The sequence below is a fragment of the Lactuca virosa genome, chromosome 3, assembly GCF_052849685.1.
Source record: "Lactuca virosa cultivar CGN04683 chromosome 3, Lactuca_virosa_CGN04683_v6, whole genome shotgun sequence".
In the NCBI taxonomy this organism is placed as follows: domain Eukaryota; kingdom Viridiplantae; phylum Streptophyta; class Magnoliopsida; order Asterales; family Asteraceae; genus Lactuca; species Lactuca virosa.
This window is the reverse complement of record NC_136428.1, coordinates 80,721,054-80,744,388: the sequence shown is the minus strand read 5'-3', so window position 1 is coordinate 80,744,388 and position 23,335 is coordinate 80,721,054.

Below are 23,335 nucleotides of genomic sequence, written 5' to 3'. Positions count from 1 at the left end.
CCCATGGATACTCCATGGAGGTTAAAACCCATGGAGCATAAGGAATTGGTAAAGTCATGGGTTACATGGTGTAACCCTAATGTGCACACTATATAAAGAACCCATAAGCTCAAGAAATCGGCCCTAAGGATTCTAAGTGAGGGCTAGCCGATTTGGAGCATAAGAACTCTTCTTCTCATGGTTATTCCAATTGTTGGTGATGTTGTGTGAACCATTTGAGGTGTCACACTTGGGGAACTAGGCTCTTAAGCTCCATGGAATCAAGCTACAAGGAAGAGGTATGTAATTCTACTATTTTTTATATTACATGTTGTTCATATTATGCTAGTTAAGATAATCCCTTGGAAAGTTGATATTTGCATGTATAATAGAGAAAACATAGATCCAAGGTATTTAGGGTTGCATGTACACCATAGGAGTGTTAGAATGCTCATAACCCATTAGTTGTATGCTATGTGGTATTTTGGAGAAAATCACTAAGCTTTGTGCTTACGGTTCTCAGTTTATGTTTCAGGTACTTTGGTTTTCAAATGGAAGGGCTCGGGATGATTGCAAAGCACACACCACTTGTTTTCGCCTCCTGTGAGCTACTATGATTTGTCAATGTTGTGTTAAAACTTAATTACTATGATTTTGTGGGAAAGACATGTATTAACAATTTATTAATTTAAAAACAAAAAATTTTATATCTTGATTTTTGGAGTGTTATAAGTTAGTATCAGGGCCTTGATTTGAGGGATTCCGACATACTTTCGGGTGTGTCTGAACTCAAACTGAGGAATTGGTAAAGTTTTCAAAAAAAAAAGTATTTTAAGAAAAGAATTTTCTGAGATAAAAAAAAGCTGTGGTGCATGCAATCAGCCGAGATCAAGTAAGTTTTCTCAAAATACCCATACGTGTTATTTGATATGACTTGATTTATGAATCTGTGAATCGCATGCTAGTTAGGGCTAAGGATCTACTCAGTTTTTGCATGATAGACTGCTAGGAGAGATGCATTTATATGTATATCCTATGAGTTGGTAGACTTGCATGCTAGTGCTGATTAGATAGTAGTAGTTTGATCTGATATGAGATACCTTGTTGCATTGGGGTATTGGGTTCTATGCTGAGATGGGAATATCTACTGGAATCAGTAATTGCTAAGTGTATGCTTTAAAAATTGTATATGGTTAGGATCTTATTGAAAGGCCCAGTATGCTCAAGAGTCATATTAAAGTGATATTGCTAAATAACATATTATACTAATGGGTCAGACTAACAACAACTTGATACAATTGATTATTTATTAGAAATTGATTTTAATAAATATTCAATAAAAACTCTTACAATTAAAATGGAAATTATTTATTTCATGGGAATAATAAATTTCATTAGCAAGTAACTTAATATACATCATATGGTATGTTTTATAAGTCATGTACATACTTTTGGAATAGTTAAATCCTTTTGTCTTTTTCCTAAAAGACAAGGTTTATATTTTACAAAAGAGTTTATAAAAGTTAGACTTTCTTTCATCTTCTTTATGCAATTTTTGAGATATGCATAAAAAGAAGAAGTGTATGACTTGTCTAATCATTCTTTAAAGGCATGGGAGAAATGCTTATGACAACGGGGACAAGTTTTCTTAAAGTGCTAAGGACTAATGGTTAATAACTTCATTTTATGCATATAAATAAGAGAGCTTGCACTTGTATTATTTGCTCAATCATTCCTTGATGCAAAATCTGAATCCTCTCTTACCTCTCCCTTTCTCTCTATTTTTAGTTAGAAAACTTGAAGAACACTTGCATCTTCAATCCCTCTTTAAGTTCATATTGGTTATGAACTTAAAACTTAAGGGTTTTAGAGTTTCGGACTAGCATCTACATCAATTTGAGTCATTGTTGATGTCTCAAAGGTTCCACATTCTTCATCAACTTCCGAGCCTCCCGAGAGGACCCAAAGAACTACAAAGGTTGTTATTTCTTCACCTCTTCTTTGGTTGGTGTTTTAATCTTTCTATAACTCGCAAGAAGATCCTTGGTGGGTATAAAATGTTTATGTTACTTCAAAATTAAAGTATTTTGTTGCCATATTTTTCAAGTTTATGAAACTATTTTTGAACTAAAACTCAACAATTGGTATCAGAGCCATCTTGCAAGTTTGGTTAGATTTTTTGATTTTTGGAAATCTTAGTTTTTGGAGAATATGGATAACTTGTTTTTGTATAAAAATAAGTTCATACATATTTTCTATGACAACTTTTTTGTTATTTTATGTGACAAAAGTTTCATGCATCTTTTGTCATTTAAAGTTGTCTTAGAAAAAAAAAGGTTGGTTGATGTGTATATTGATGTATATGATGTGTATAAACTAGCCAAGGACCAGTGTGTTGTTATGTTCTTGTGTTGGTTATTTTTGTTATAAAATGGTTGTAATAATTTATTCATTCATATGGTATGTAATAATTAAATATATTAGTTTTCTTGTTTATTTTTGTAAAGTAATAGATTAGTTTTTAGAAATAATTTATTTGTACAAAGACGTAACAAGAAATGAAGTTTGAACAATTTTTTTGAAGACAAAAGGAAAATTGTTGAGTTCAACATGTGCTGGGCAGAACATGACACTTTCTGAAACGTGTCATGAATGCTACACATGTGCTGAAAATGTGCTGAACAGAAAGATGACACTTTCTGAAAGGTGTCATGAAATCTGCAGTCTTTCCTTTAAAGAAGTTTTTCAAATCTTTTGTAAGCAATGAGTATTTACTCAAGTGGGAGCTTCTACAACAACATTACAAGAAGTTTTTGGTCCCCTTAAATGTCCCTTTAGGAATAGACTTGTCATTTTTGTGTTGGCTCACAAAAATATCATTAGTTGGTTATGTTTATGCACATATCTTTTTATGCATGTTTTTGTGTTGTTTATTTTATGCATTATTTTGTGTGGTTGATAAAATTAGTTTTTCACATGCTAAAATAATTTTGGACAAAATAAACATTACATGGAGTTTGGGTTTTTCAAAATTTGACATAAGATGTAACAAGTTATTAATTTAAAATAAACCCAGTTTTATAAAATCGTTAATAACGGCAAATTTTGAAATACTCATTTATAAGTTTTAAAATGGTGATTTTTATAACTTATACAAAATCCAAATATATAAGTAATAAAATGAAGTTTTATTAAAGATATAAAAGTTTCAAATGCATTCAAACTTAATACCGGTTATTAAAATTGAATTGCGTCAAATTATATAAAAAACTAGCTTTTTTATAGAACATTTGAAAGTGATTTTCTTTTGAAAATTGATACCATGGTGTATTATATGCATGTAATAACCTTGATATCATATGTTTTTAAACTAGAATTATAAAACATATAAAGTCCCTTTTTACAAACCTCAAATCTATGCAATCCTTTTGAAGAACACTCGCACGTCTCTTGTATGCACTAGTAGGATAAAGGATATCTAACCGCTTAGTGTTATCTTTTGATGGTCGGGGTGTATTCGCGATTTCTATAACCAAGTTATAGGTCGATTACACAAGTTTTTCAAATTTGATGATTTGATCGGAAATTTTTTGTGATAAAGGATACCTAAGCAAGAGAGTTCCGAGGAATAGATGGGATCAAACATGTCTAATTAAATTTGTTATTAGAGATCCCATAAATCTAGGAATTATATAGCAATATATAATTGATAATCGATATCTACCGGGTTGAATTCAAATGGATGAGATAAATGATACCTAACCATTTATTTGTTTTGCAATTTGGCTCCAAGACTTTAATAATTAATGTTTTTGGAAACTAAAAGGGTATTAATTATTAAAGATTAAATTGAAAATATTAAATGAATTTTGTTGAAATTTTTTAGTTAGATAATCCATTCTCATCATCATGAATTGTCATTTTCTTTAATGACTAAATGAAACCATAACATTCAATAGATACAACTTCAATGAATGGGTTTATGTCTTAAGAGACAATCTCGTGAGAGATATGAAATTGTATACACTTAAAGGTCCTAGTCCTAAACTATTTGCTTTGAGCAATGAGCCTGAACATGATACCTAGTAAAGACATCATCGTGATGCTTAAGATGTTTCTAACATCAATCTAGGAATAGTTATTCATGACTTCTAGGAAGTCTTGGATTATTTAAACATATATATATATGATGATATAACAGGTCAAACAATATTCCAATAAATACAGTGATATTTTATTTAAAGCTAGTTTAAACATTGGAATAATGCAAGGCTAAAAGAATCACCTTGTGTGATCCAGGAGGCTCATGTTTTAAGGACTGAACACCTTTATGCCCAAGAAATCTACTAAAATCCCACACAGATGGATCTTGTTTCTTATGTGAAGAAACTGGACACTGGAAGAGGATTTACTCCTCTTATTTGGAAAGAAAGTCTGGAAGAGACTAGTATATCTAGTATCTACTAGATAGAACTCACACTTTTAATATAACACTTAGGTACTTGGTACTTACATGTTAATCTAATATTTGTAAATTGCTTGCAAATCTTTGTTGAAGAGTAACCAACCTGAGCACAATCAAGTTGAAACTACACTCTCGGAGTTTAGTTTATTATTTATGCTTAGAACATAAAATCTTGAAATGTAAAACAATATTTGTTTTGGAATAATGTATGTTTTAATTTAGCATGTCTAAATTTAAGTCTCGGTTATTTTATTCAAATGTTTGATAATTTACTTAATCGTTTTTCATAACGATAATGCTCATATTCTGAAATGATTAACTTATATTTATGAGACTAGATCTCTTAATAGAATTGTGAAGTGAATATCAACATTTTTATAAATAAAATCAAGTTCCATATACAATCACTTTTGACTTAAACTTGTTTTAAATCAAACTTATCTTGGACATTGTTATCTTTATTATATAAATGGCATTCACATATTCCAACTTCAAGAAAGGGATCTTTGAAGGCAAATAATGTAGCTTATTTGACATATGTGAACCTTATTTATATGAAGAGGATTCCTAATGATATTTTTACTAAGGTGTAAATAAAATGATTAAGGAACTATACACTTTGGTGTATGACTTCCATTCTAATGAATGTCTGAGATTAAGCACAAGATACCAAATCAACTTTTTAACAACTATAGTAGTTTTAATTATATTTTACGTGGTAAAGCATAATTATGAAATCTTTGTTGAAGGTTTCAAAAGTTGAGAAACAAACCGGTAAGAACCATCTAAGGCCTTAATGATAATAAATGATGAATTAAATCTTACTTGGTATGATTTGCTTTCTAATCGGTAGAAATATCCTCCTTTAATCTTTTTTGGGATAATACTTCAATCACTATTAATTGTATCTTGAATACAAATACCAACTAATATGTAGATTAAACATTTTATATGCTTAAGTATGGAGAGGCTCCATCCTCATCTTACTTAATGTTTTAGGGATTTGAAGTCGATGTTGGACTAAAGCTTCTAAACCCAAAATCTACCAAGTATATATTTGTATAATACTCTAAATGTGGCTTAGATTGTTTTATGCAAACCCACCATGAATAAGTTCTTGTGAATGGTAAGTTAGTAGAAAGCAAGCTTCTAATGATAAAGCAAGTGGGAGGAACATGGAACTAGAAGCGGCTCAAGGACCATAACCTTATGTAGTAATAGTTGGCACTCGTTTTAAGAAGGGTTGTTAGTTAAAATTGAATAATAGATATTCACAAACAAAAATTGTTCGCATTAGTGGTAGAAATCATCTACGACTTGTTTCATTGATGAGCTTTTATTGATGGTTTCTAGAAAATCCATCAAATACCAAGATGCTAAGTCAGATCTTGAATCTGATAAATAACTTAGAGTCATGAACATGAGATGTAATCCATGTATGAGAATCAAGTATGTGCTTGATTAAAATTTATCCCTATAGTAAGGCTAGAAGGAGAAAATGATTCTTCTTGAAAGAATAAATTACATGGATAAGCATACACATTTAAAGCAAGACTTATAGTAAAAGGATTTTCTCATTCTTATGTCATTGACTATGGTCCTCATCATACTCATGATATTGACTGTGATCAAACCTTTTTCTCAAGTAGCTATGATTAGATCAACAAGGATATTATTTGCTATAAATTCATATTCTTAATATGAGATATAGTAAATAGATTTCAAGAAAGACCGCTTTTCGTAATAGACATCTACTAGAAGATATCTATATAGATTAGCCTAGGGGTTTTCTTAATCAAAGTTATCCTAACAAAATGTGTAGAGATTGAGATCCACTTGTGGATATAAAGCAAACATCTCAATGTTACAATCGTCATTTTATGTAAAACCACAAGGTAAGTTTTTATATCAAAATGAATAGAACATGTGTGTTTACTAAGAACTAGTGGGAGCATAGTGAAATTCCTAATCTTGTGTGAATGAGACATACTTAATCATTTGAAATCACATTCTGCTTGAGCAGGGTAGTTTTCACCTTGGCTCGGAAAGTGTTTCTAAAATGAAAGACTTAGGAAGGAGAAGATACATTCTTGGAATGTAAAATCTATAAGGGATAGATAAAATGACTGTTAAAAGTTTAATGTCCTTATACATATATTGGCAATATCTTGAAAGGGATCAAGACACAAGATTCTTTTGGAGAATACTTGGCATTGTCATATGGCACCATTTTGAGCTAGCCTCAAAAGTACATAACTCATAGGTTTGAACCAACTGAAATGATTTATATTATATTTGCTTGGCAAATGAATTCATCATTTACGCTATATTATGCATAGTACATGGTATTTGATCATGTTGTAAGAATATCATAGGATACTAATTGAATACATGGTTATGTCACCGGATGACTAAGAAAACATTCTAAGAGTACTTTAGAAGAACTAAGATAATGTATATGAGACAATCAGTTTAGAAATGATCTTTATGAAAGAGCTACATAAGATGTTAATTTCTAAACAAATATAAATAATTATGAATTATAACTGGATTTTGACTTCATTATGGACTGAAGAGTAAGTTTTGTTGGAATGAGGTCCAAGCAAAACATAATGACACAATCTACTACAAAATAAGAATACACTACTTTAGAAGTTGAATTTAAATATGATTGGATGAATGGAATCATTGAAAATCTATGTTGATTTCTGCCATTCGAGAATCACATAGAAATCTTTGTGACTTCGAGAGTATACTTATGGGGTGTTTGATATCTCACTGACTGGGTCCGGGTCAGCACTTTTGGCTGACTCGGTCCGGTCAGCACGTTTGATATATGTGATTTTCTTCTTACCCGGTCAGTTCTTGCTGACCCACCTCCTGACTCGGTCCATTAATAGAATACAGCTGACCGAGACCAAGCATCATATTTTCTCTCATTGCCCAAGACGTCTTCTTCTCAATCGTGTACACCCATCGTCTCCATTCCAACGACTTCCTCCCCCACACCAGCAAACAACTGACTCCGGCCAGCAGACATGAGCGCCGCCACCCTATCGCTTTCTTTCTTCATTCAGTAAGTTTCTCTTCTCCATCTGTGAAATCGACTTTATGTCTTCTCTTCTCCATCTGTGAAATCAATTTTCTTTTTGATTGTGTATCTAATTGTATGATTATCCAATTTTATTTTTGATTTCTTCTCTTCTCCATCGTCGAGCTCTGTATTTTGACGAGGGTTTTGTTTTTCTAGTAAATAATCAAATCAGCAAAACATCCACTGTTTACTCTATCAAAACCTTTGTTGCTTCTGGGATTTTGATCGAATTTGGTAAGATGTGTTTAAATTGGTGATCATTGCTGATGATGTAAACCCCATTGATTGTTTTGCTCAAGTTAACAAGTTTCTTGTTATGTTATTTGGAATGTTATGGCAGATTGTTCATCAGAAAATAAAGCAGCTTTGTGCTTGAATACAATTAAGAATGAAGATAAGATGGAGTTCAATATAATCTTGGAAGCCATCAAGGTATGTTTTTGAACATCTTTTTTCATATTTTAACCATCTTGTCCATGGTACCAGTTTGGAAACTCATCTGTTGTAGTTTAGTAGTGCATGAGTGCAGGGGAATGTTGGTCATTACATCTTGTTTTCTTTGTTTTAATTGTTTTTCTCCTTTTACTGTGAAAACTTTTGGTGAATTGGTTTGATTTATTATATAAAAACTCGAGGCCCTTTGTTGGTTGTTGAAGGGTGTTTATAAGTGTTAGGAAAATGATTAAAGGATTTTCAATCTTTTGTTGTCTCATTTCATGTCAATCAGTTGATCTGTGATTGTGAGAAATTGATATTTTGTTATTGAAAACATTAGATTTTGGTCAAAACCCATCCAATTACTAACATGTGTCACTGTGTTGTTTTTTTTCCACATACATGGAGCTATTTCATTGCAGCTATTTCATGTGTGTTTAGATGAAAAAAGAAACATGTTGCTATTTTTTACGTGTAACCACATTAGGCTAAATGAAAGAAGCTGCCCAATAACCTCTAAATCATGCTTGAAATTATATCACAATAGATAAATTGTTTTGTATTTAGATGATATTGCAACAATTTGTTGACATCTATTTGGTCATAAAAAAAACTCAGTGAATTCTTTAATAAAAGCTAGCGCCTGAGGGTAATATAGTCATTTTGCACAGTCAGTCAGATGCAAAATCAAACAACAAATTTCAGTCAGAAGTTAACTCAGTCAGAACTTCTAACTCAGTCAGCTTCTAACCCAGTCAGTTCTAACTCAGTTAGCAACTATCAAACGACCCCTTAATCAAGCTAAGAGACTCTATATCACGGAAGAACACCAGTCATATTCTCCAAGATATTTAACTATACTTAGAGTAAAGTTAAGTATACAGATGATAGTTTTCACAGAATTCACACAAATTAAATTTTGACAGATCCATTAATAAAGTCATTCTTTTGAGCTAAGTCTGAATGGTCACACTTCAGCTATAAGACTTTATTATTCTAGAAATGGATTTTTGATTTGGATTTAGTATTTTGATATTGGAACATTATAACAACAACTATTAGATAATGTTGTGATATATTGGGATATAGTCATCACATTAATACTTGTTGTGTTCTATATTAACATGTTTAATCCATGAATAATGTTATTATTCTAAAGGTTCATAGTCGGTTATAATTGTGGGAGCAATTATGAAGTAAGACTAATATGAATTGGATTAGTTGACTCTCACTAGATGAAAGTAGGCAAGTGGTTGTAACCAAGTTTCGTAGGTACTTGTCAGAGAACTAGTATTGAACTGACCCGCATCAAGATCATCTCATGGATCGCTATCGTGAATGATACTTGATTAAAAGGTACTATCTTTTTATCCGTAACACCTGAGATACATAGTGGGACTTAAGTATAGGGAATACTATGCTTTGTAATGGTCCAATGTTGTTCCTTAAGTGGGCAATTATAAAACCCATTTTCAGGTATGGTGTGAACTATGCAAGAGGCTTATGTAGTCAAGATGGGATTTGTTCCTCTTATGTGTTGAGAGTTAGACATCTAAGGAGCCTTACCAAAAGTTGAACGACTAATGAGATTAACCGTGATCTGAATATCATGTTCAACATGATGTCTGTAGCAAAGGGATAATTGATAAACTTACCTTATACACCAATTGTAGCTTTGAGCTTTTTGGGAATTGGGTGTTGACAGAATAGTACAAACAGTCGTATGGTCTTAGGGGCAGTGAAATGTTGCTAGACAATCACCACTGTCTATATCAGTCTAATATGAGTCTTGTGCAAGTGGTAGATTGAAAGGTCCAATATGCTCAAGAGTCATACTAAGGTGATATTGCTAAATTACATATGATACTAATGGGTCACACTAACAACAACTTGATACAATTGATTATTTATTAGAAATTGATTTTAATAAATATTCAATAAAACTCTTATAATTAAAATGGAAATTATTTATTTCATGGAAATAATAAATTCCATTAGCAAGTAACTTAATATACATTATATGGTATGATTTATAAGTCATGTACAAACGTTTGGACTAGTTAAATCCTTTTGTCTTTTTCCTAAAAGACAAGATTTATATTTTATAAAAGAGTTTATAAAAGTTTGACTTTCTTTCTTCTTCTTTATGCAATTTTTGAGATATGCATAAAAAGAAGTGTATGACTTGTCTAATCATGTTTTAAAGGCATGGGAGACATGCTTATGATAATGGGGACAAGTTTTCTTAAAGTGCTAAGGACTAATGGTTAATAACTTCACTTTATGCATATAAATAAGAGATCTTGCACTTGTATTATTTGATCATTCATTCCTTGATGCAAAATCTGAATCCTCTCTTCCCTCTCCCTTTCTCTCTAGTTTTGGTTAGAAAACTTGAAGAACACTTGCATCTTCAAGCCATCTTTAAGTTCATATTGGTTATGAACTTAAAGCTTAAGGGTTTAAGAGTTTTGGACTAGCATCTACATCAAGTTGAGTCATTGTTGGTGTCTCAAAGGTTCCACATTCTTCATCGACTTCTAAGCCTCCCGAGAGGACCCAAATAACTACAAAGGTTGTTATTTCTTCACCACTTCTTTGGTTGGTGTTTAAATCTTTCTATAACTTGCAAGAAGATTCTTGGTGGGTATAAAATGTTTATGTTACTTCAAAATTAAAGTCTTCCATTGCCATATTTTTCAAGTTTATGAAACTATTTTTGAACTAAAACCCAACACTTATAGCCCTAGAATAATTGATTTGGCTTTATTTCCCGTTCCTTTTCTAGTTGTGGTTTTAGGGTAGAGTCTGTTATTCGATAGTCTATTTGATCCTGTTCTGTGTATAATTTGCATGCATAAGGCAACCGACAGTAAGGGTGGAATTTCTAGCATAAGTGTTAGTGGATGGTGTGTTACAAGTACAATAAGGGTGAATGTTCTATGATAGTTCTACGAATTGGAGTGTTACTGCACGAATGTTGCTTACTTTGTGCTTTGTGAAACTCTTGGATGATGGGATTTAACTACTAAGTGAATAGGAAGGTATTCATGAGGTGGATGACTGGCATTATGAAGAGTTTTTTACCAGCTGATGGCAGAGTGAGGTTGGGAACCTAGGTGTGCCTAGGGAGTGCTGCAGTGGTTGTAGTCGCGTTGTTTATTGAGCTTTAGTGCATCAGTTTGAGAAGGTGACTTAGAATTTTCGGGAGGATTCTTGAGGAAAGTATGGATAGGTGTGGAAGGTAGTATTGGGCTCGTACTACTGAAAGCACAGGATCCATACTCAGATCGGGAGGAGTCTTGGAGAATCTAAGAAGCTTAGGGAAAAGGAGTCTTGAGTATGTTATGATCTTTTGCATGATGGTATTCCAGTTTGGTTATGGTTCAGGTTTTGGCTCAGGTGCGGATGCTGAGCCGATTAGTGAGAGGTTGTGGGAGTTCATCTCATCGGAGATTTCTCGTTGTATTTCAGAGATATTAGATGAGCACTTGGGCGTTTCGTGTTTGTGGAGCTTCTGTGTTACATGGGGGAGGGACCCTGTTGTCAGTAGGAGGCGGTTAGTAGATATGGCTAACGCATTCATGACGAGTTTCTACCCTGAGGAGGCGAATATCAGATATGGTTCCTGTCTATTGAAGGACAGGGCACAAGATTAGTGGGAAAAGATTAGTCGTGAGGTTGGTGATGACGTTCTTGATACTATGTTATGGGATGATTTCTCGATCAAGTTCCAAGCTGAGTCACCTTAGAGATTGAAGGTGCAACAGGTGGCGCGAGAGTTTTAGGATCTCCGCCAGACTATTGGGATCAAGGCAGAGATCACTGCCAAGTTCCGGGAGAGGACTTTATTAGTTCCATGGTATGCGGCAGACGAGGAAATTAAGAAGGTAATGTATCATGATATGTGGCGTATGATATCAGAGAGAGTTTGAGAGTATTTCAGGGTGTAAGACCCTGAATTATACGATTTCTAGAGCTCGTGGTAGATCGAATTGGAGCCCTAACAAAGAGTATTCAATTATTTCAGTGTAGGTACGGGAGAGGCCCAGGTCATATTGTGGGTATGCTATCTTTTGCTTTTCTTCAGCTGTTTTCAGTTTTCTTGTTGCTTGAATTTTATATTGATTTGGGTAAGCATCATCTTTGGGTTATTGCTATGTTATTGTTGGGTTATATATTTGGGAATTGTTTCATGACATTTGCATGCCATGAATCATTAATGTTTCATTGAAGGGTTGTATATCGTGTAGCGGGTTCCAATATGTTTGGCTACTATTCTGGTTTTTGGTCAGAATTGGTTTGGGGGTATTTTGTGGAAGTCCTATAGCAAGGATTCGGCAGGTTAGTTCTCTGGTAATCGTCAAGATTAAGTGGTTTTAGTATTTGTCCGGGTAGGAGCAGCAGTTGCCTATGGAAGAACTGTTGGGTACGAACACTACCGTTGCTAAGTGGGGAGCAGTAGCAAGAAGATTGTGGGTCAGTTGCTTGAGCTGTTGGGTTGTTGGAAGGTCAGGGGGTTTTCATATTTTCTAAGGTTGCAGTCGATCAGGACTAAGGAGTCCTTTAAGAGTTAAAGTTGGTGTAACATCCAGATTTTTCAAGTATAGTATGGTGTATTTTAATTTGAAGATTTGTGGAGAGACTCGACGAGTTGAGGGTCCAACTCGCCAAGTCAAGTCGAGATATTAGCAGGGAATTAATGAGTGGACTCGACGAGTCGGGACACTGACTCGCCGAGTAGATGTTGTGCAGTTAAAACCTAATTTCCCGGGGCTGGGCCTATATAAGGAAACTTATGCCCCATTTCCGCGTCATCAGTTACCCTACACCCCTGATAACAAACCCTAATTGCTATTTAAGCTGGAGAGTGAGAGAGAAGCTCATTTTGAGGTTCATGTGCATCATTTGAGGAAGAGGAGGAGGTTATCAAGCAAGGAGCTAGAGGAGAGGCTGTTGGGTCCAATGATTTCCTGTCGACAGCTCTTGAGGAAGGTATGAAAGTCTTCACCTTTCCTCTTATTTTGGATAGATCTCATATCTATGGAGTTTTAGGGCTTTTTGCCATCTTTTGTTTGGATCCTTGAGTAGCATGAGTTATCAAGAAGTCTAGAGCTCAGATCTGTACCTTGTGAGGTCCCTAGAGTCTAGATGTCCCAGCTTTATTCATCCATATGAGGGTTTTTGGGCTTAATCATTCATAAAGGGCGTGTATTGGCATTTTGGAGCAAATACATCATGCATGAACGTAAAGATCGAAGCTTTACGTGATTATTGAGCCTTGTGATAATAGATCTAGTGTTGGGAGTGATAGATCTGTTTTAAATCGTCTGAATGAGCAATGGGTTTAAATGAACTCGCCGATTCGATGAGCCGACTCGACGAGTTGGTTAGGGTTTTATCGCGGAGAGCTGAATTATGCGGTAGCTCGGCGAGTTGGGGGTCAACTCGACGAGCTGAGCTGGACTTCCACGAGACTTCAGAGGAAATGAATGGACTCGACGAGTCACAAGGGTGAGTCTTCTCACTGTACTTTACCTAGAGTGGTATGTATCTGTGACCAGAGGGTTTTATTTTTTTATGTGAGTACTATGATATTACTGCATTATGTCTGTGTGATTTATGCTACGTGTTATTCAGAGTTTACAGAGTTAGGACCAGAGGGTCCACAGAGTTAGGACCAGATGGTCCATAGAGTTAGGACCGGAAGCTCCATCAGAGTTGTGGGACTGGAGGGTCCCACTGAGACACATTGACCAGAGGGTCTTACAGAGTTATAGCCTCGAGTGGCTAATGTGTTTAATGTGGTATTTTAGGGAACTCACTAAGCTTCGTGCTTACCGTGTTATGTGTTACGTGTTTCAGGTTTTCTCAGGATCGCGGGAAGGCACCGGCTTGATTGTACACAACAGAGAAAAAGCTATGTTTTGAGGATCCTGGATTGTTAATCAAACAATTATGGAGTTGTGTTTTATAAAATTAAATAAATGAGATTTTTGTGAAATGTGTTATGAGAATTATATGATTTTAAAAATGAAAAATTTATTCAAAAATTTATGGTGTTACAAGTTGGTATCAGAACCTTGGTTTGAGAGATTCAGATGTACCTTCGGGCAAGTCTGGACTCAAACTGAGGATTTGAGAAAAAAATTCAAAAATAAATGATTTTCTAAAACGAGCAAGAGTTTCTAAGGGAAAAACGAGAAAGAGCAGTGTGTACAATCAGCCAGAGCCCGAACGGTGATTTCCCAAAATACCCTTACTTATTTGTGTTATGAGTTATTATTGAGATATTAGTGATGCATGCTAGAAGATAGGCTAGGTATTTCATATATTAGGGCTAGAGTTGCCTGATTTGTGGTGCCTTAGCCTAGGAGTTATTGTTATCTGTGATGTGCTTTGAGTATGCACGGAGTAAGAGTATCCAGCAAGAATCTTTTAGAGAGAGTTATGAGTAGAGGAGTAATCTAGGAGAGATACCTAGACGAGCATTGGAGGAGCCTACTGAGAGAGTAGTTAGATATCCGCGTCGGGTAGAGTTGCTTTAGTTTGGTGACACCTTTGAGTGTGAGCAGAGCAAGTCGAGTTGTAACCTAGAGTGGTTTTACATGTTGGAGGAGATTACTCGATGCCCGAATGCTGCTTACTTCGTGATTTGTGGAACTCTTGATGATGGGAGTCAGCTACTAAGTGAATATGACGATATACAGGAGGTAGATGGCTGGCATCATAAGGACTTCTTCAGCAGCTGATGGCAGAGAAGTGTGAGAACCTAGGAAGAGCCTAAAGAGTGACCTTTTTCATATGAGTAGGATGATAGAGGAGAGTATTCGTAGGAGAGCGACCAGGTATGACGATATTGGTGACTGAGGAGGTGGAGCAGCTATTTAGGAAATTTGGGATGATCCGTGTGGAAAGTATGGGTAGATGTAGCAGATAGTATGGGCCCGTACTACTAAAAGCAGAGGACCCATACTTAATACAGGGAGAATTCCAGAGGTTCTAAGTAGCAGATTGGGAGGTGATCACATGGTTCGAGTACCATGATTCGTAGCAGATTGAGAGGAGATAGCATGTTTCGAGTACCATGATTCGTGGCGGATAGTGCTTCTGGTTTTACCAGTTATCCCGTTGTGATTGATTAGACTGAGATCTGATGTGATAGAGTGTGGGGCTAGAGGTCCATGTTGAGCGAGTTCAAGGGAGCATACCGTGAGAGGGAAATCGAGATAGTTTCCGGAAGATTTTTGGTCAAACGCTAGTTGGAGTAGCAAGACTCAGGGATGAGTAGAAGATGGTGATTTATGGAGGATTACGGTCTGAATCGAGTAATCGACCGATAGAGTAGATGTCACGTTCTGTGACCAGAGTTGTGCTATTTCCACTTCCCGTGAGAAGCAGAAGAGATATTTAGACTTTCGGTTTCTGAGCTTGGGGATAAACCCTGTGGGTAACATTGGTTGCGATCTTTCGTCGGAGTATCTACGCAGTTGTCTACCGCAAGGTAGTATTATAGTATGAAAGGATCATCAGTGGAGACTGCGATGGTCAAGGACAAGGATATACCCTATTTGAGTATAGTAGGGCATATGTTAGCAGCAGTGTCGGGTGATCAAGAGGAGTATGTTGGGCGGTGGCTCTCATCGTCGATGATGGATATCGAGTGTGGGAGTGAGGTCTCTGCTATCATGATAATTCTCATGATGGGACGTTGGTTGGGGAGTCGAAGATGAGGAGTGTGATAGTGTTGGATAAGGTGTCTAAGTCCATAACTATTTCTGGTATGTACTTGACCTGACCCGGCATGGTCCATTTGGGTTGCATGGCACCATGCAATTGGATAAACTAAAATGAGAGAAATAACACTTATGGTTTATTAATATATTATAAGTTCTAATATATTAATAATATTATTTAATTAGTTTGATCAAGAATTAATTTAGAATTAATTAAGTGATCAAAAGATAACTAATTAAATATATGGGTAGATTATGTAAATCTTCCATATCTTATATAGTGGGCTAAGAGGCTCCATGAATTATCAAGTTGGGTTCCACCCATAGGATGCTCCATGGGAGTTACAAACCCATGGGTCATGGAAATGAAGAGTCATGACACATTAGGGTTTACATGGTGTAACCCTAGATGTGTCAACACTATATAAGAAACCCATGCTCCACCAAAATCGGTTGCACACAAGAATCAAGAGGGCTAGAGCCGATTTTGCAAGTGTAATATTCTCTCAAAAGTTTACTCCAAAAGCATTTGGTGTTGTGTGAAGCATTTGAGGCATCACACTTGGGGTGCTAGGCTCACAAGGTTTCAAGGATCATAAGCAACAACAAGGTAAGTTATTCTATCTTTCATGCAAGTTAAAATTTGTTCCCCATGTATGCTAGATAGGAATATAACCTTGGAATTCAACTTTGCATGATAATTAGACAAACATAGATCCAAGGTTATTAGGGTTGCATGTACACTTAGGAAGTGTTAGAATGCTCAAAACCCATCAGTGGTGTCAGAGCCTAGGTTTGTTTGTTGTTTTTTTTTTGTGCAAACTGCTTGAAAAAAATCGTTTTTCTGTTTTCTGCTCGTATGAAAGTTTGCACATTTGTTGCTGGAAATGGACTAGAAACATTACCCTAAACTGTTTTGATGTTTTAAAACTTGTTTTAGATGGTGTAATGTTTATGCTAATCCATTTACAATGGCAATTATCAAAATTACAAGTTTTTTTTAAGTGTAATTTTTTATTCTTGAAAGTGTTCATATTCATGTTCTTGAACTTATGAAGATTAGATGATCATAGGAATTGTTTGTAACCTTCATGGTAGTTTAATTCATGATCATAATGTGTTTTAATGGAGTCCATAACTTGTTCTCAAGTTATGGAAAACCAAAAGTCTCACTTTTATTAAAGCCATTCAAAGAACACAAGAGTTATAAAAATGAAGAGTCTTCATTTTTATTACTCAATTAATTCATAAGTTATAAGAAATGAAAAGTTTTTGAAGTTTACAAAACTTGCCCTCAAGTTTTGGAACAAGTAAAGTCTTGATTAAAACTTTAGTTCCAACCCTTAGAATTTTAAAAGTTAAAATTCAACCCTTATACTTTAAAATATTATAAGTTACTAATATATATATGTATAAGATCAAGTCGTCTTACCGCTAGTACGCCTCATTCACGAAGCCGGTCTATAAGGGGGGTATAAGGTTGTTGCCTATAAAATGGCAACTTAATGGGTGTCCACTCTCACCCACCGCTTCCTTGATCGGTGGAGGGTCGTTAGCCGAACAGGTAGGACAAGGACTTATAAATTCTCATTAAAAGTATGATGAATATTATAAAGTAACTAAATGCTTTTATTAAATTCCCAATTTTAGTTACTTTAGGAAAAATGTGAATAAGGTGCTAATCCATGAAATTACACTTTACACTTTGTTTAAGTCGTTCGTGGAGCGTGTGTGGTTAACCGGCACACTAACTTGGACTTAACAAGGTAGGTAAAGGGTGACTTAAGGTTTATCATAGTATCGGTGGAGCGTGTGTGGTTTACCGACACATCGATTGAGTGATAAACTTTAAGGGTACCAAGTGATTTGCATGGTTACTTCACACCTCATTTTGTGATCCTCGGTATCCCAGTCACAAAACTTGGAGGGCACACTCGAGATTGAAACATGCCTTTGAAAAAAAAATTCATTGAATCTCAAAAGAATCTAGGAATTTCTAAGAACCAATTAAAAACCTAATATCTATATTTCGTTTTTCATGGTGGAAATTGGTAAATCGTCATTCACCTACCTTTCAAATATGTTATAGCTTAGTTTACGGCATACCTCTTCTAAGTTATAATATATTGTGATTAGATCCTAGCCTTAATATTACATTTGGGTGTTTTATTAAGGACTCTCTTAATATCTAAACTCATCTTGTTCTCTTGTTTCAGATGTCTTCAAATAATGCTGCTTCTGGCTTTAATCCTAATGGCTCCTTTACCCTTATGAACTTGTGTGGGAAAGTCATTTTTGATGGATCCAACTTCAATGAATGGATCATAAACATCAGGATGATTACCCGCTACGAGGACAAAGAATATGTCCTTGACAAGGAGCTTAAGGAGATTGATGAGACCACTGCAACTCCCCAGGAGATCGCTGACTTCCGGGCACATGAAAGGGATGCTACAAAAGTGGCATGCATCATTATGGCCACCATGACAGCGGAACTCCAAAAGTCCTATGAGGACTTCTACCCTTTTGAAATGCACCAAGATCTGATGGAAAGATACCATCAAAGTGCATGACAAGAGAGGTATGAAATCATATGCTCTATCATAACAACCATGATGAAGGACGGGGAATCCGTCACGAGCCACATGCAGAAAATGCAAAGGTATGTGGATCGGTTGCTGAAGCTTAATGTGAACTTCCCTGAGGAGCTTGCAATAGATATCATTTTGCACTCCTTACCATCGTGCTATGATCAATTCCGCATGACATATCACATGAATAAGGAAGAGGTCACACTCAGCAAACTTCAGGGACTCCTCAAGACCGCAGAAACAGGTCTTAAGGGTAAGTCGGTTGTTAACACTCCTATTCCATACTCCGCCCCGGTTTTGGCAATCAAGAAAGGTCGAGGGAATAAGAGGAAGAGCTCTTCGAAGGGTACAAAGGCTAGGACCCTTGATGGCTCTTCTTCAAGTGGAACCAAGAAAGGTTTCATCACTCCTTCTTCTGACCCTAAAGAGGCTGAATGCTTCTATTGCCATGAAAAGTCACATTGGAAGCGGAACTGCCCAAAGTACCAGCAAGATGTGAAGGATGGGAAAGTTAAACCCAACCATGCAGGTATTTACACTATCTTATCTAATAACTCACCCCATTCTAACTCTTCGGTCCTTGATACCGGTTGTGGTATTCATATCTGTTCTGATTTGCAGGGACTAAGAAGAAGTGAGAATGTGGAGCATGGAAGAATAAACTTAATCATGGGGAATAGGAAAGCTTTACCTGTCACCAAGATTGGAGTTTATACTTTATCGCTAAGTAGTGGGTTTAGTTTAGATTTGAATAAATGTTGTTATTCGCCAGAAATGGCAAGAAATATTATTTCCTTTCATGCATTGTATAAACAAGGTTTCACCTTTTCATTTGATAATGAAGTTGGTTCGATTAATGCTTTCTTTAATAATGTTCTTTATTTTAAAGCATTACCTTGTGATGGTGTGTATGAAACTGTATATGTGGTTGATAACTTAGGAAATAATGTATTGTGTATTGATTCTGTTAATGATAATAACTTGGATAAAGCATCATTATGGCATTGTCGTCTTAGACATATAAGCAAGAAACGCATAGGCCAACTCCAAAAGGATGGAGTATTGGAGTCATTTGACCTAAAGTCAGATGATAGTTGCGAATCATGTTTACTTGGAAAAATGACAAAGTCACCCTTCACAGGTTCTTGTGAGAGGGGTGAAGGTTTGTTGGATCTGATGGGTTTGTGCCATAAGAACTTTCCTATGTGCACATGCAAACCCTAATTGCTTGGATCTAGGTTTCTCTAATTGAACATGCATTGAATCCAAGACTTGCAATACTAGATCTAATGTAATATACTGAATCTAATCATATGAAATCAGATCTGAAAGAATACCTTGAATTACTTGCTTGATACTTCTTCTTCTTGGAGCTTAGAGTCACAGTTGTCACTCCTCTAATGGCTTACAAACACCAACTAGCAAGAAGATGATCTTGAGAGAGAGGGAGGAGGGATAGAAATCGGCCCTAGGGTTCCTTGGCTTGCAAGAGTGCCGATTTCTCCACCCCAAGGGTCCTATTTATACTATGAGCTATTAAGGTTTCTCCTTTAACCCTAATTGAATGACTTAGGCCCTAAGCAATCCAAGATCCTTCTAGATACAAGGCTTGGACGAAATTAAGGTTCCCAAGCCCCTAAATTTCGTTCACTCTAATATCCATAAGGATACATAGCCCAAAATACAACTATCACACATTTGACAGTTTATGGCCTTTATTCAATTAACCTCTCTAAGTCACCAAATTAATTCTTAATTAATATATGACTTATATTAATCAAATAATATTATTATTTCCTCAATATATTATTCTCATAATATATTAATAATATTTCTTCTCTCTTAACAAATCATCCTGTCAAGTTGCTATGGTGAAGGCAACCCAAAAGGACCATGCATAACCGGGTCAAGTACTTACCAAATATAGTTATAGCCTTAGACACTAATCCAACAGTCTCCCACTTGGATAAGTCTAGTAACTATATATGCAAATATAATCCGATTAGCAATCGTAGCTCTCAAAGACGTTGTCAACTCTGATCTTATCAGTATCCTGTCCTTTAGATAAGGGATCGTATAATCCTCTGTTCTAGATATCGTGCAGACATTTACATGGAACATGGTCATACTTATTGTCCTGCAATTTGATTCTCAATCTCAGATTTACTTGACATAGAACTTAATCGAACACATCAATTTAGTTCTGACCGGGCCCGACACATAAGTCAAATCAAATCATCGAGGGGCCCTGATATCGCTTTTACCCTCTTAGGATAAAAGGAACAGATAAACTTCGACTTATATGCATTTATTATCCACTAATCAAATTACACACAACAATACGTTTTATAACATCAAGTTACTGATGCGTTTGCGTATTATCAATGCATAACCAATTAACAAACAATAAACCATATATCTAGGTTTTAAGACTATATGATATTACCATCTTGTGATCACTCGTGATAAATTCCATGAAGTGATTCCAACAAGTGCGGGTTTATTCCAATGCTCAAATCAAGTTCATAAGCACTCATGAACGTTGTAGCAAACCTTTGCTATGTCTAATACACTTTAGACAATCTACACACCAATTCATGACAGTCTTCATTCATATCTACTTCCAACATATGAACGACTGTGGACTATTCGAATAATTCGATTATTATCAAATAATTAATTACTCAGGAAGTCAAAACATGCAAAATGAAACAATAGTTAAAAAATTAACATAAGATAGTAGCTTTACTTATAAATAATACTCCTTTATTTAATCATCAAATGTCAATTACATTTATCTATTACACGTTTCCAAACTATCTAATCTAAACTAATATCGTCCTTCAGCCCAATGCTCCTAGCGTGCTGCAAATGCTTAACCCTGCTAAGTCCCTTCGTAAGCGGATCTGCTGGGTTATCCTCTGACGATACCCTCTTTACCACGAGGTGTCCTTCTTCTACTCGATGTCTAATAAAATGATATTTTCTGTCGATATGTCGAGATCTACCATGATCCCCCGGTTCCTTGGTCAAGGCAACCGCTCCTTCATTATCACAGAAAATTTCCATAGGCTCCTTTATGGTAGGCACAACTCCAAGATCACCAATGAAGTTCTTCAACCACATAGCCTCCTTTGACGCTTCGCTCGCTGCAATGTACTCTGATTCGCACGTTGAATCAGCTAATGTTTCTTGCTTGGAACTTTTCCAAGTCACCGCTCCCCCATTAAGGGTAAAGACCCAGCCCGACTGTGAACGGTAGTTGTCCCTGTCGGTCTGAAAGCTGGCGTCACTATACCCTCGTACCTTTAAGTCATCACTCCCTCCGAGGACTAAAAACCATTCCTTGGTCCTCCGAAGGTACTTAAGTATATTCTTGACTGCAATCCAATGAGCTCTACCTGGGTTCCCCTGATATCTACTGACCATGCTCAAAGCAAAGGCCACATCAGGGCGAGTACAAGTCATAGCGCACATGATTGAGCCAACTACGGAAGCATAGGGTATTCGGCTCATCTCAGCTATCTCGGCTTCTGTACTCGGGCTTTGAGTCTTACTCAATTTGGCATTACTCTGTATCGGTAGTTCTCCCTTTTTCGAGTTTTCCATACTAAAACGTTTTAGTACCTTATCCAAGTAAGTATTCTGACTAAGTCCTATTAGTCTCTTACTTCGTTCTCTCACTATCCTTATTCCTAAAATATAGGAAGCCTCTCCGAGGTCCTTCATAGCGAAACACTTCCCGAGCCAGGACTTAACCTCCTGCAGAGTCGGGACGTTGTTTCCTATGAGCAGTATGTCATCGACATACAAAACGAGAAAGCTAACTATACTCCCACTGGCCTTGACATATACACATGATTCATCTTCACTTCGTACAAATCCAAACTCTTTGACTTTCTCATCGAAGCAAAGATTCCATCTGCGAGACGCTTGCTTAAGCCCATAAATGGACTTCTCAAGCTTACACACTCTATTGGGATGCTTTGGATCGACAAAACCCTCTGGATGAGCCATGTAAACATCCTCAGCCAACTTCCCATTAAGGAAAGCGGTTTTTACATCCATTTGCCATATTTCATAGTCATGAAATGCAGCAATGGCTATCATCACCCTAATAGATTTTATCTTCGCAACTGGTGAGAAGGTTTCGTCGTAGTCAACTCCAGGAGTCTGAGTGAAACCCTTCGCAACCAATCGCGCCTTATAAGTGTGCACGTTCCCATCCACGTCGGTCTTCTTCTTGAAGATTCACTTGCACCCGATCGTCTTACGACCTGGTACATTGTCAACCAAATTCCAAACTTGGTTGTCATACATGGACTGAATCTTGCTGTCCATCGCCTCTTTCCATTTTACAGACTCTGGGCCTGCCATGGCTTCCTTATAGCTATTAGGTTCATCTAGATTTATTAGTGTACCATCACTAATATACGTGTCCCATTCGGTAGTAATATGAAAACCATAAAACTAGGGATGAACTCTAACTCTTTCGGAACGTCTAAGAGGTAAGGACTCGTCAATTGGTTCAACCGGATTTTCCTCCTCGGGTTGAGCGCCAGCGTTAGAGGTTCCTTCATCGCTCGACTCTTGAATCTCTTCATGATCAACTTGCCTCCCACTGTCTCCTTGGCTTATGAGTTCCCGCTCTCGGAAAACCCCTCTCCTTGCAACGAAGACAACATTGTCACTCGGCCTATAGAAGAGATATCCAAAGGATTTCTGTGGGTAGCCGATGAATATACATCGCTCACTACGAGGTTCGAGCTTGTCGTGAGTTTCTCGTCTTACGAAAACTTCACAGCCCCAAACCTTAATATGTGCCAACGAGGGAGCATTCCCTGTCCACATCTCGTGAGGTGTTTTGGCAACCTTCTTTATGGGTACTAAATTAAGGATATGGGCGGCAGTCTCTAAGGCATACCCCCAGAATGAGATAGGTAGTGAAGCACGACTCATCATGGAACGAACCATGTCTAGAAAGGTTCGATTACGCCTCTCAGCTACACCATTCAATTGTGGTGTCCTAGGTGGC